The 14,490-nt window shown below is 33.9% G+C and overlaps 1 long non-coding RNA gene across 1 annotated transcript; it reads right to left on the bottom strand.

Moving 5' to 3' along the window:
* Positions 1–3,501: 3,501 nt before the first annotated feature.
* On the bottom strand, positions 3,502–11,218 carry LOC128672398 (uncharacterized). The gene is made up of 3 exons (XR_008404956.2): positions 11,126–11,218; positions 6,411–6,507; positions 3,502–5,603 (listed from the first exon to the last, which is right to left on the bottom strand). It is a non-coding gene; the product is annotated as an uncharacterized LOC128672398 (long non-coding RNA).
* Between the last annotated feature and the right edge of the window lie 3,272 nt (positions 11,219–14,490).

The raw sequence follows: 14,490 nt of genomic DNA, 5'->3' as shown, positions 1-14,490 counted from the left end.
ATGTTGCCTTTCGTTGCTAAGGCACATTTCTTTACAAAAATCCGGATTTTACATCAGAACATTATTAAGTATATTTTAATGAAAAAACAAAGCCTCAAATTTTTTTTTAAATTTAATTTTATAGTTCTTGTATCCGAACACAGGATGACAATTATATATAATGCATTCACTCGAATCGAGGAATTGAAACGGTTACTCAAAGTATGAAATGATATTAATTGAAAAATAGGCCGAAGGGCATAAACTGAAAATATTTTTTATCGAAATACATCAGTATTAATTTTCAACTCAATTTTCACTAGATACCTAAGCGCTGCGGACATTTTAAAACTATACCAGAATATTTTTTTGTTATTCATCTACATACAGCGTTACTGGTATCAAACGCAAAACCTTCTAAAGACTACTTGGGTACATCAAAACAAGTCACTTTTATTCTACGCCTTTTTTTTTTCATAAAAAAAAATACAATCTAATTTGCGATTCTACACATTTCGACTCTATGTAATAGCCAAGCAACACGAGACAGTACGGCAGCGTTATGTAGCGGAATCGAACATAGAGGTAACGTTTTATAGAAACGACATTAAAACTAAAAAAGACAAAAGTCGTAGAACAAAAGATGTTAGTCTCTATGTACTTTATGCGCCTTTGGAAGGTTATGCGTTAGATACCAGTAACCCTGTATATTGTGTAATATATTATATAGTATCATCGAGTTAGTATGCCATAACACAAGTCTCCAACTTAATTTGAGGCTAACTTAATCTGTGTTAATAATCGTTTCCTGAGGGATACCAGCACTTTTAACCATGCGACAACTCGCGAACGGCGAAGGGGGAACTGATTCGCTTAATGCTCATACATTTTGTTTAGTAAATCATGCTATATTACATATTATATAACATATCTATTATTTTTTTTCTATTGGTCACAATCATAACATGTTTTTTACTTTGTTATTGTTGACAACCTCGGTGGCGCAGTGGTAAGGTTCTTGCCACTGAACCGAGAGGTCCCGGGTTCGATCCCCGGTCGGGTCATGATGGAAAATGATCTTTTTCTGATTGGCCCGGGTCTTGGATGTTTATCTATATATATGTATTTATTATAAAATATAGTGTCGTTGAGTTAGTATCCCATAACACAAGTCTCGAACTTACTTTGGTGCTAGCTCAATCTGTGTGATTTGTCGCAATATATTTATTTATTTATTTGTTTGTTATACTAAGCACTGGAAAAAAAATTTAGAAACAATAACGGTAAGCCAACACTAATTTTGAAAAACTCTATATAATACAAAATTTGATGAGATAAACTGCCTTTGAAGGTCTATCTAATTACTGAATAAATAATTTGGTTTGAGTTAGATTTGTCTGATTATACACAGAAAAAAAAATACTTTATTTATTTATTTAATTAGACACAACAATTAACTTTTAGATAAACAAAATCACGACTGTTCTTCCACACAAAAAATGGAACGAAAAGGGAATACTGAAAAAGGATGGAAGGAAAAAGGAGAATTCTCTGAATCGTTAAATAAATTGTTTCTAATTTAACTTCGGCGATTGAATTATCAAAGCCAATATAGAAGCACAACCTTCTGATTCCAATAACGTTTCTGAGATACCTCAAAGAACATACAACCTCACTGACAGGTAGGTAGTGGAATTATCGTTTGATATTCCGACCAAAATGCCGCGTATAATGCTTGGTCGACAGATGCCCTGGGCCCTAGCGGAATATTAAACATTTGATGTTTATACTACAGTCACAGTATAATAACAAGTTTATTTGTTTAACAAATAAAAAAAAATCCCGATTTTCCATATTCATTTCTCTACAACTTTTGAACGGATTTTGATCATACATATCTAAGAACCGCCGCTTAAAAATTAGCTATCAAATAAAAAAAAAACGCATCCAAATCGGATCACCCGTTGATGAGCTACGGTGCCACGTACACAGACAGACACACTTAGCGGTCAAACTTATAACACCCGTCTTTTTGCGTCGGGGTTTAAAAAGTATGTTACAGTGAACGAATGAAACTTTTTAATACGTGCTAATTAATACAATAATACTGGTGTCAGATTTTAATCAAGTCGCATAAAAGCATTTGACATGACTTTTTAACGACTACCCACCAATTTCATATCCATAAAGCATATCGCTGTGTAGAGACAGTTCTATTAAACTGATTACCATCGACAAAATTATTGAAAACACAATAAACTTATCACAATAACAAATAAAACTGTCAATTTCTATCAGCAGTCACAATTACCAAATAAAATATTGCAAGAACCGGAATGGGATTGTCATAGCACTTGCTGTCTGTGACGAGTGTGTTCCTCTTTGGTCTCAAACCAGGCACTACTCTAGGTAAGACTTTCTCTCTCTAAATCTCTCATTTTTGCGCGTTCCCAGTTTTGCGCGTTTTCAGGTCTGTATCGTAGCAAAATGTGGTGTGTATGTAAAATAAACTTATTGAAGATTTGGCCGTGATTATTACAACTTCAACCCTGCATGGGAATGCTGCCTAAATTATATCCCTTAATCGCCACTTACGACTTCCATGGGAGGACATGGAGTAGTTATATTCTAGGGCGGAACTACATAACACGAATCCCGTTTATCTTATGCCAAATAGTTCTATGGTTTGAAAGAGGTGTGGTTAATAATTCAACCAATCCCAACTAATATTATAAATGCGAAAGTAAGTTTGTTTGTTTGTTACCTCTTCACGCATTATCTACTAGACCGATTGTTATGAAAATTGGTACACGTGCAGAAAATAACCTGGGTTAACACATAGGGCGAAGCTAGTATATGACAATATTCCTTAAATAAAAGTAAGAAGACTGCAATTGACAAGAACATAATAATCAGAAAAATATCGTGAGTCCAAAGTTGAAAGACAAATAGAATAAACCATTACCAACCGAATAATCCCATTTGTGTTCGTTTCATCGCATTATGATAGGTTCGAACCGCGATAAATTCAGCATTTACATTATTTGAAATTGGAACATTTAATATTTCCATTTATAATGTTGATCCTCTCACAATTGTTGTGGGACGAAATGTTTTCGGCCAGTTCATAATTACATTGCTGTATTGTTATTAGTAAATATTGGAGCAAAAAAATCGGATATGATATTTACATTAAGGCAGCTGAAAATTGTAATGTATTTGTTGATTTTAAATCTTTATAGTGAAAACTTCTTTAGCGGGGCGTAGTGCTATTGTTGTGATGGGTAAAAAAATGTTAAACTGGCATTAGGGTGATTGAAAATTAGTAAGACGTCAAAACGCACAACGTTAATTATTACAGTCTTCACTTCTTAAAATGCCGACACTCCTGGAGAGCAACCCCCTTTTTTTATTTAAAAACAAAACATGTGAATTGCTTACCTACACGGCTTTTTTTGACATAATTTCTCTTAATATTGTAAGATAAGTACGTATTAGTATTTTTACATGTTAAATTAACATTTAAATAATATGCAAAAAATAATTTAATATTTTGTAACATACGAAAATATTCTATTGTAAAATATTTTTTCTGACATATCCTGTATTAGGACACTTGTCAGCAAACGTCCGCTTTAAATTCGTATCTCGACTTAAATCGAATACTTAAATTCTATCGATTCCGCGAAATCGAATAAGTTAACTAGAAGTTAACTGATTTACTGTAAGTCTTACAATAATATTAGTATACCTAGTTAAACGTTTGCTGCAAACTTTATTTTTCATAGATATTTACGGTAAATTTTCATAGACCACAAACTGCTCTTGATCAATGAAAAAAAAAAAAAAACATTGTGAAGAACCTGATTTAAGAAAAATATCATTTACTTTGTCTTGATAAGCCTTGAAGCTTACTCTTGACTTTGTTACGGAAAGCATGTGACAGGCAATATTGAAATATTTAGTACATAATTTCAAAATTTCCGTTTTCTTTGCTCTGTATAATTTTTGTATACATTTTTCTCTCTCTCTGGTATAATTTCACTTTAATACTGTAATGATAATAATAGTACATATACCAAGCATTATACTATTTTTATATTACTAACGAATTTTGTAACTGACCTTCTTTCTTGTAAGTTCTAAAATAAATAAATATTATAATGAAGCTCGCACCTAATCGTGTAATTGACCGTTGTTACTTAATGAAATAGTCTTACCTAAAGGAATCTGTCATGGCTTTTACGACACAGAAAATATGCAATCTAATTTAACGTTTAAAGCACTATATTTATTTTACCGTTTGATGTGTGCATTCGGCGACACTTGATGTACTGTTATAAATTGTCTTAATGACACCATACCATGTTTTCTGTGTTCCGTGTTTACACACTAGTGAGTTAGCTGACTCTAACCCTAACCTAAGCTAACATATATATTCTCACTATCGCACTTTCTAATATTTGCCATGAACAGAAAGAGACACAACATGCTTTAGCTCAATATTAAGAACAGTATACAGTACAGTGTAATAAAATAATTACAATACCAGTGACAAGAAAGGGGTATATTAAAAAGTCATCTCAATAACCCTCGCACAGAAAAAATTTATTGTCCTCAGTAATTACCCTAACAGATACCGTACACGATATAATAAATATGACAATCAATCAATGTCAGTATTAATGACATTTATTTTGGCAGAAAAATGGTTAGCCCCGGGTCAACCCGGTATCAAATTGAAGTCCTTATCTGTTAAGGGTATGCTTTAAATATGTTTACATCCCCGACGATAGAAGGAGCGTAGATAAAAGTGTACCTGTATGTCTGTCCGTGGCATTGTACCAGAAAAATGGCTGAACTGATTCTGATCTAGTTTTCTTATATTTGCAAGTGACAAACCGTGAGTGTTTTTAACTATGATGAAGGTGTAAAATTGAAGATCTCATTTATTACTTTATGTAGACATATTAAAAATTAATCTCAATAATTCATTTAGGTATATGATAATATAATTTATTATGTTTATCGTAATTTATAGAACACTGTCTTAGTCTTTCATAAAGTACTTACCTATAAATAAAAAATGTTTCGCAATTTTTCCTGCGAAATTGGCATTGTCAAATTGTATGGTAATGCTGTGTAACAATGACAATACAAAAATACATAAAACACATCAAATTAAAAGCACTCAGACGTCCCCTTAACAAAGCGATCAATCTACATCAGAAATATCATGTGGAATTATTTATTTCCTGGGATTTCTCCCGACAAACGCGATAAAACAGTCAGAGGTCGCCAAATTGCGCTTGTCATAATTATTGCAAAACAAAATGGCGTCGTAAAATATTTAGATAGCACATGAATAATTGTAATCAACAATATTTTATGTGGAGTAAATCTCTCTTATCGACCTCGACTCGATTATTGTCGACCTCGGTGGCACAGGTATTTGCTTGACAAACTATAATTTAGTATTTCTATTAGTTGAATATATGCTAACACATTCACTATTTTTATAAAAATAAGGAGGTTTCCTTTCTCTGGTTTTACTATTAGCCGCATGCATGGTGACGACTCTTGTGGTTTCATAGAGGTTTCATGTCAGAGCAATGAATGTAAATCTGCAAATAAACATTTTCAATTTGTTAAACTAGTTGAATATGAAGATGAAAAAGTTATGTTTAGTTTGACGACCTCGGTGGCGCAGTGGTAAGGTTCTTGCCAGTGAACCGAGAGGTCCCGAATTCGATCCCCGGTCGGGTCATGATGGAAAATGATCTTTTTCTGATTGGCCCGGGTCTTGGATGTTTATCTATATGTGTATTTGTTATAAAATATAGTATCGTTGAGTTAGTATCCCATAACACAAATCTCGAATTTACTTTGGGGCTACCTCAATCTGTGTGATTTGTCCTGATACTTATATACTTATATCTCCCCTGGTTGCGTACGGAGCTGTGACGCCTGACGACATTAGTGTGATAAACCACAAAATTTTTGAAGATTCAGATGTTATATAACAGGCCGGCGGCCTGTTGTCTACCCTCTTTAGGAATATTAATGTTCCTTGTCAGCTTCCAAGGCTGTATCCCGTAGTCGCCGCGTACGAAACCCACGAGAAGAAATAGAGACGTACTATTCTAGGCCACACGGCATTCCATAGCAAAATTTGTTTGTGATATTCTTTACTATATAATACAATACAAATTATTTTTTACCTTTATTGCATATTATTGTAGGTATGGATATGAAATGTAACTTAAAACTAAATAACTCTCTTGTGTAATGACATTATTGTGATTTGATATCAAGATTTACAATTAGGCACTAGTCATTCTAGTGCCCAATTGTAAAGACATCCTTTCGTATTATAAAAATAAGTCCTCGGTACGTCTTTTTGTAAGAATGCGATAAACTCGGAAAACTACCTGATGGATTTTTGTATGTATTTCACAAATAGATAGTGTGATTCTGATGAAGATCATGGTTTTAACCGAGCGAAGTCGGATGGAGCCGCTAGTAAATCTGTAAAGGAAAAAGAATAACAAAATCAGAAACACCGAACATGCCTGTTTTAGTCACCCTTAGTTATTATTCTAAGTCCACTACAAGGAACGAACTAAAACAACGAGTACCGTAATAATTATTTCCTCCTTAAATTTTACCATAATAAACCGTTCTGCGCAAAATTCGAATAGCACCTAACGATTTTATTTGGCACATCTAGGAGTACACGGAAACAATCGGTTTAGAGCACCGGTTTTTCAGCTGCTGTTTGAGAAATAATTAAAATATGTTTCCCTCTAGAGCACTTCGAACTATAGTCGCTAGTGATTTAGTTTAAAAAAATTGAAATATAAATTAAATAAGAAACCCCATTCCGAAGTAGCTGGCATCATCACATCTGCTGAAAAGAGCTGACTGTTTCCAAACGGCTGAACGCACATAGCAGATAGCAGAAAACTCGATTAAATTATTTTTGAAATAAAAAAATCTAGATCAAAATTGGTTCAGCAGTTTGACTTCTACGATGCCACGGACAGGCCACGGTCGACTTCCAAAGCGCAGGTGAAGAAGAAGCGGCGCAACAAACGTCAACACAGCCTTTTCTCAAAAAACGTCAATTGATAAATGTAGGTCTTACACATTATTAAGAGGACGAATTTATATCATTATTAAAAATGTAAAAATTTAAGTGCCGGTGTTCTAAACAGTCAAAGTTCTATTGGAATTGATGCGCAACACGGCATACGACAAAAAGTAAGGGGCGTGATTGAAAGTGGTATTTTATCTGAGCAGCAATTTATGGGGTTGGCTGCCAATTGATAGGGTGCTAAGCAGAGCCCAAGGGTCCTGATAAGGATTATACTAACCCCAAAGTTTTTCGCGGGAAATGTTACAACGATCGATTTTTTTCAATGTGTTTTTATGATACGGTAAATGTTGGATGCGAAAAGATATCAAATGGATAAGTCTTATAAAGTAAAGTAGTTATGTTTAATAATCCTGAATAAATCTATTTTATGGAGATTATACATATTTTTACAATTCTCGGACCTTAGCAACTATCCTATTACCACCACATAATAAATTAAAACACGAATACAAACAAAACATGAACCCTGAAAACAAACATTCCATTTCTGGACAATCGTTTAAAAATATCAACCTGACTGAAAACAAATCACGGAGAATATCAATATTTGCCCTCACAAAAGCTGAATTCCAATAAAGAAGGACAAAGAATCCGTTTATCTGGAAAAATGCAATAGAAATTTTTGAGACATGATTTAGCGATGGCCGACTGCACATTAATTAGCGACATCTCAGTTGCCGTTTTATTATTTGCCAGTTGTTGCTTTCTTTTTCCGGAGCGCCCGTTGGTGGCGAATTTCCTGAGATGAGAATAAGTGGATGCGACATCAGAATCTAGCATTAAATTATGTGATGAACACACATTTATTTAAACTTTATTTACAAAGGGCAGTAATGCTAAAATCACTCTCTGCCAACCATCAGGAAAAGCTGAAAGATCATTTGATAAAAAAAGAAAAAATAAATGAACCCTAAGAATTTTATAAATGCGGAAATAAGTTTAGGTATTTATTTGTTGCATCTTTACTCTTTATTTAGTTAGTTATAAGAAATCTAATGCTGTGTACACATTATCGCCGAACTCAGATAGAAGCCGACTCAAACGATTGGTAGGTATACATTGCGCAGTTTGAATGGTAGCTTTTATTAATGGTAATGAAAAATCAAGTCGGCCAAAGTTTGGAGAACTGTTCAGCGACCGGCGTTATGTCCATACTAATCATTCTCCGGATGACCAGTTAATATAGCTCCGTTTTTAATTCCACAGCGGATTTCGTTCGAATAATTACGGTTTTATAGGAAACTCGGATGTAAATATCCACTGATTCATAGGAGTCTTACTCGTGTTTCATAGATACATTTTTTATTGCGATTGCTCAAATAGAATTGTAACGATTTGTATCGATATTGGTAAATATCACTTGTTATTTATTGGACTTGCAAAAATATACATCAGTGATTTATTTCTCTTATTCTCTTATCTGAGTGATTTTCCGGCTTCTTTCCATAAAGCGTCGGAGCCCAGAGACAATTTTTGCTATTTTTTTCTTCTCCGCTTTGCACGGACTTCAGGTGTCAGATCATCGGCACATCTGAACATTTTGCCGATAGTATCTTCAGTCATAGAGCGTAACAGCCCAGAGAAATTTTTAATCTTCTTCGCACTGTATTCAGCTATTAGACCTTTACACGCATAACATTTTTGACGACACACCTCTTGGAATCACACGAATTAGGTATACAGGTTTGGATTAAAAACGTGAGAAATCCAAAATGTCAGTTCAGCGGGTTGTCAGAAACCCATAATGCCAGGTGTTGCATAATGACAGATTGGCATAAAGACAGATTCCCATATTGACAGATTCATGAAATGACAGAGTCGCGTAATGACAGATTTACAGATTGACAGGTCAATCTCGAATTGAATAATAAAATCATAATAAGGATTGTAAATAGGAACAATAATGATAATAACAAAATTCTTTATTTGTCTGTATAAATCAACATAAATTTAAAAAGCTATTAGGTAATATTATTAACAAAATTCTTTGTCAGGATAAACCAACATACATTTTCAAAAACTGAAATCATCAGTAAAACGGTGGATGATGGTGTCCTTTTGAAAAATACATAATACAAACAAATACAAATATTATTTAATATAATGCGAAAGTAACTCTGTCTATAAATCAAAATCCGTCATTTTACTAATCTGTCATATCGCAAACCTGTCATTTTGCTAATCTGTCTTTTTACTATTCTGACAAATACCTGAGGACTGAGGATTTGCAAATCTGTCATATTTGCATTCTGACGTTCTTGGCCCAAACCTGCTGCTGTAATAATTCGTGTGATTCCAGTAAACCAGCAAATTACCTATGTGGGAACATTATATGACTGGCTATGCTGCATAGCTGCTCTGTGTCACTGCTCAACGGCTTGCATGAGCAAGCAATGTGTTGCTTAATGCTGCCTAATGTCGACATTTTTTTATTTTTTCTAACAGGTTAAATAGTTTTATTAGTGATTTATGTTTTTGTCTAATAAGTAGTTATGTTCCTTGGCTCACAGCATGTGTTGGCCAATTGTAAGTGCTGAGTGTATCTTTTATAATAAATAAGACGTGGCCGTACCAGCGTAGGCGGCACTCCTATAGTTTGTTATATCATGGACATAGGCTGCATACAATGCGGTAGTTCCTCACGCAGTCAATCCACGCGTGCGCACACATCTAACGCTTCTTTCACCCTCACTAGCTCTCTCTAACTCTTTGTAGTGGATAGCATGCTCCTCTTTATTTATTTATATTTGCATACCTATATTCGGTAAAACATGTAGATTTAATTCATTATGACATCAATTTGTATATTTGTACTCATGTTTTTGGCAAATAAATGTTTTATTTCTTTAGCATTTTTCGATCAGGAGTCGAACCATTCACACCAGTTAGCTGCCGCCATTTTGTCCATGTTATGGGAGGTTGTGTTCTGAGGTCTGATGTTAATATCGATGTTCCCGGACGTGTGTATATAGTTATTTTGTCCAATCTATAATGAATACATCTCCGTACGTATGATTTGAGCAGGTCTTCGCTTGTACCTACGTATGGGTGGGCGTTTTTTAGTATTGCAGTTTTTAAAATCGTGCCTTCGCTACAGTATACAATGAAAAAACAAAACTTAATTTTAAGAACCCATGCTTTTACAATTGTTCATACGTAAAATAGGTACCTCAAACATGTGCTCAATAGGTAGGTATGTGACAACGTCCAAAACTTACAAACATTTATGTTTTTTCTTTGGAAATACTTAAACGCAAAACAAAATTCGTAAACAGCAAGTTATTAAGATCGAAATACCGTCCCATATAAATCATTGAGAGCATCCTTTATGTATTTGTCAACGTTTATCCCGTATTCCCTTGACGGATGGCCGCACATTAATGAAGAGAGTCCATCTTGGACATTGAGGGCAGCCTTCATACAGCTATTTGTCGGTGCTCGTGATAAATGTGGAGGCCTATCGCCCGTTAATATTACAGCTATATATATATCCTTATAATTTAAGATGATGTATGGAAGTTATTAGACTTTATGTGAAGTTGGCATCGAGTTTCCAAGCCTGTTTTTTGCTGCAGTTCTCGAATATATTTCTCTTCTTCTTGGTCAATTCGCGATTATACTTAAATTGAGATATATTCTAACTGGGATCCAGTTCAGTCACGATTTAGTCTATTTGTCTACCTAGTCTTATCGAGATGTACCTACTTACCTAGTCATAAAGCTTCTATTCTGAAGTCTTTTAGTTGGTGGCAAATCTCAAAACTAGTACAATCTATCTTAAAGAACATTTTAATTGTACTATGGATTAATCGATCGTGCATACCTTGGTTTATGAATATAATACAAAAAAAAACACTTTTTGCTTGTAAAAACGACGAAGCAAGAATTTCGACTGTTTACTGTTTGTTATTTTGAATGAATAATTCATTTTTTTCGCACAATAAAACAAATAAAATACTTATTTATAAAGCTAAAGAGTTTACTCACTTTTGCACACATGCTTCAGCGATCCGGGAAAATAATAAAAACCAAGATCAATACAATCAGAATGAAAGCGAAAGTCAGTTGAAAGAAATCCGAAATGGCGACAAAATATATTTACATGACAAAATCGTCGTTTCACACCCGATTTACATATTTACGCGCTCCATAGACTTCTATTTTCAATGCATAGACCTGGTATTGATTGTGAGTGTAGCTACCTATGAGAGTGTTCCCATTGCTTAGCTACGCTCGACGTCCTCCTGCGATCAACGCAGAAGAACGTAGAAATTGTATGAAGTTTCGACGTACATCAACGAATATTAGTGTCACTACAATTAGGTTGTAAACAACGGAGCACGACTGAGCAATGAGAACACGCTCTGACTAGTCAAAGTGATTGTTGAAATTCCTCCTTTGTTTGTTTGTTTGGAGGCGCCACACTTCCCAATAATATATTCGTCGATTTAGTAACGATTCAGCAACAAATTTGACATTTTCTTATTGATATAAAGTTGGCGAGACGAAGCATAGTGAAATCTAATTTCATATATCGACATATATAAATTGAAACAATTAACAAATTGGACTAAACTACCCATATAATATTTAAGAATATACAATGAAGATTTACAACAACGATAGTGTTCAAATATCTCAGATTTTTAACTCGTGTTCAACCTTCGAGTTCTTAGAACAAATTGATAGTGTATAAGATTCAAGAAAAAAATCGCCTCAGGTTTACATGATGGGAGCTTGCCGCCGCGTTATTTTAGCCCTGTAATATTTTATGAATTATTTCGTGTTAAGTATTTATTGTAAATGCGTTAGGTATATCTTATCTGCGTTATGTCGTGTATTTTTCAAGAAAGTTGTGGAATTAATTTGTACGTCGTTTTCCCCATGACTAGTCTAAGAAAACATTTAAATGTCAATGTTTCATCGTTGATTCGGACGGATTAATTCCTATTCGCCCATCCGGAAATATCGTTACACGGGTCCTTTACCAACGTTTGAAGAAATCGTGTGTTTAATTTGAATTTATTTGACGCCATCGTGCATTACTAATATTTATCAGGTAGGTAACTAAGTATGCGAAAATTTGGATTGATATGTAAACAAAATTGTGCATCTTCTATTGAAACTTCAGACGAAACTTTCAAATTCAGATGAGACTATAATAATATGAATTATTATAGTTTCACAGAAGTTCTTCAGGTAGGTTTTAGGGAATGAAGTACCTATTAGATATTTGTACATATTGTTTGATTGGAATTCGTTTGACGCATTTGTGGTTACTTTGTATTTATATTATTTCAATGCAAAAGCATGCGAGTCAACGTTGGTTTACCCACTTTAACTAACTGTACTGTATAACTAACGGCACAAACCCGGCTTCGCTCGGGTAAAATTATAATAAATTATACTTAGGTACATCTACCTAAACATTCCTCAAGAATCACAATATCTATTGGTGAAAACCGTACAAAAATCCATCCGTGCAGTAGTTAGTATTTAACAGACAGACAGATGAGACAGAGGGCTTTGTTTTGTAATATGTACCTACATTAATAATATGTAAGAAAAAGGATTTTAAAAGCGTATGGCAAAAATTACATTTTTTTAACCAACATTCGGTAAAGATGTATTTAAATTAAATAAATAACTAGCGATATACATGTGTACCTTTTTGTTCAGTATTTGTTCCCAACAGAAACTTGCCAATTAGGTAAGTAACTCTGAGCCACGAAGAACCGGGAAAATATTTTCAATTTCCATACAACATTATTGTTTTGGCCAAAAACAATTGTACTACAAACCTACAGTTCCTGAAATCGAAGGAGATTGTGAAATTCATATATTGAGTAATTACAGAATTTTTTTAACTAAATGCCGATGTCAACCCTCCTTGGGAATGCTAATGGTGCATATCAACTATTTAAGACTACCTCAAATTTGTGGTATGACATGTACGGGAATATATGCAGTGTACTCCTATTCTAGGGCGGAAGTATAAGCCATAATTTTTTAACACAATGATGCTAACTAATATTATAAATACGAGAATTTCTTTGTTACCTCTTCAAACTCTATCTACCCAACTAATCTACTTGAAATTTTGCATACATGTACTTAGTTTGAAGTAAGTATGGAAAAGGCTATATTCATTCCGGAAAATTTGGGCGAAGCCGCGGGCTATATAGCTAGTGTAGTGATAAAGCAAATCTATTTTAATCTTCTTACCGACAACCTCGACGACCTCAGTGACCAGTAAGAGTAGTCTTTAAGTATCTATTATGTGTGTGAATCATACCGAAAAATATTTAGTCTCAAAATACTCATATATTTCTAAAACATGCTTTTCCCATCCCAGGCCTATAGTGTTGAGAAAACAAACAATATTCTATACAACAGAGTCCTAAAATAATTTCAGATTTGTTCAATCCTATTCCACTGCTTCTATTTCATATAATATCTACGATAAATGTAAAGTGAGTTTGTATGTTCCTCTTCATACTTCTATTCAATCCACATTCATGAAACGTTGCGAAAAATTATAGATCTCAGAAACTGACGCAGGCGAAGACGCGGGCAAAGGCTAGTCTCGAATATATCTTGTTTACTAAAAAGATAAGGGTCTCTAGTAGTCATAAAAATTAAAGCCATATTATAATAGAATATAGGTACTGTATTATAGCATAATGAATTTTAAGCATAGCATACGCACAACTATGTTAATTTGCCAAAAATCTCAACGTCAAAATAGGATAAATTATGCGAAAAAATTTACAACTCCTAAATATAACCCAGTTTAAATGTGATTTTTATTTAGAAAAAAAAACTTAAAAACTCACAGCAGTAGGTATACTAGCAAAATATATCCATTTTCTAACACAAATGCTACACTACATTTATCTTTCAAAATAAATCACAGCATTTTGCACCGTATTCCACTTTATTTAGCTATCATTTTTACGTACATTTTCCCATTGGATATGAATGGATATTGATGGAGTTTTTTATTCGCTATGTACATAATTTACCTATTAGCAGAACGAGGCCACGGATGCTTTTTTGCGAATATTATGGATGGTATATTTGATGGAGAATTTATTTCACTTTTTATTCTGAACTTGCTATTGCCCGCGGCTTCGCCCGCGTGAATTTCTCTTCGAAGGCGGAACATACACAATTGTCATACAAACTTTCATATAATAATTAGGGTGTTGTTTAAAAAAAAAGTAACCTATGTTTGAACGGGGTTTTTAACTACATTTATACCAAATTTCATCGGTCTAGTGGTTTAGCCCTGAAAGCGGAACAGAGAGACAGACAGGCTTTGGGTCGTAAAGGAAAATAAGGATGGCTTC

Source organism: Plodia interpunctella, chromosome 9 (genome assembly GCF_027563975.2).
Source record: "Plodia interpunctella isolate USDA-ARS_2022_Savannah chromosome 9, ilPloInte3.2, whole genome shotgun sequence".
Taxonomy (NCBI): domain Eukaryota; kingdom Metazoa; phylum Arthropoda; class Insecta; order Lepidoptera; family Pyralidae; genus Plodia; species Plodia interpunctella.
This window is presented reverse-complemented; position numbering and strand designations above follow the sequence as displayed.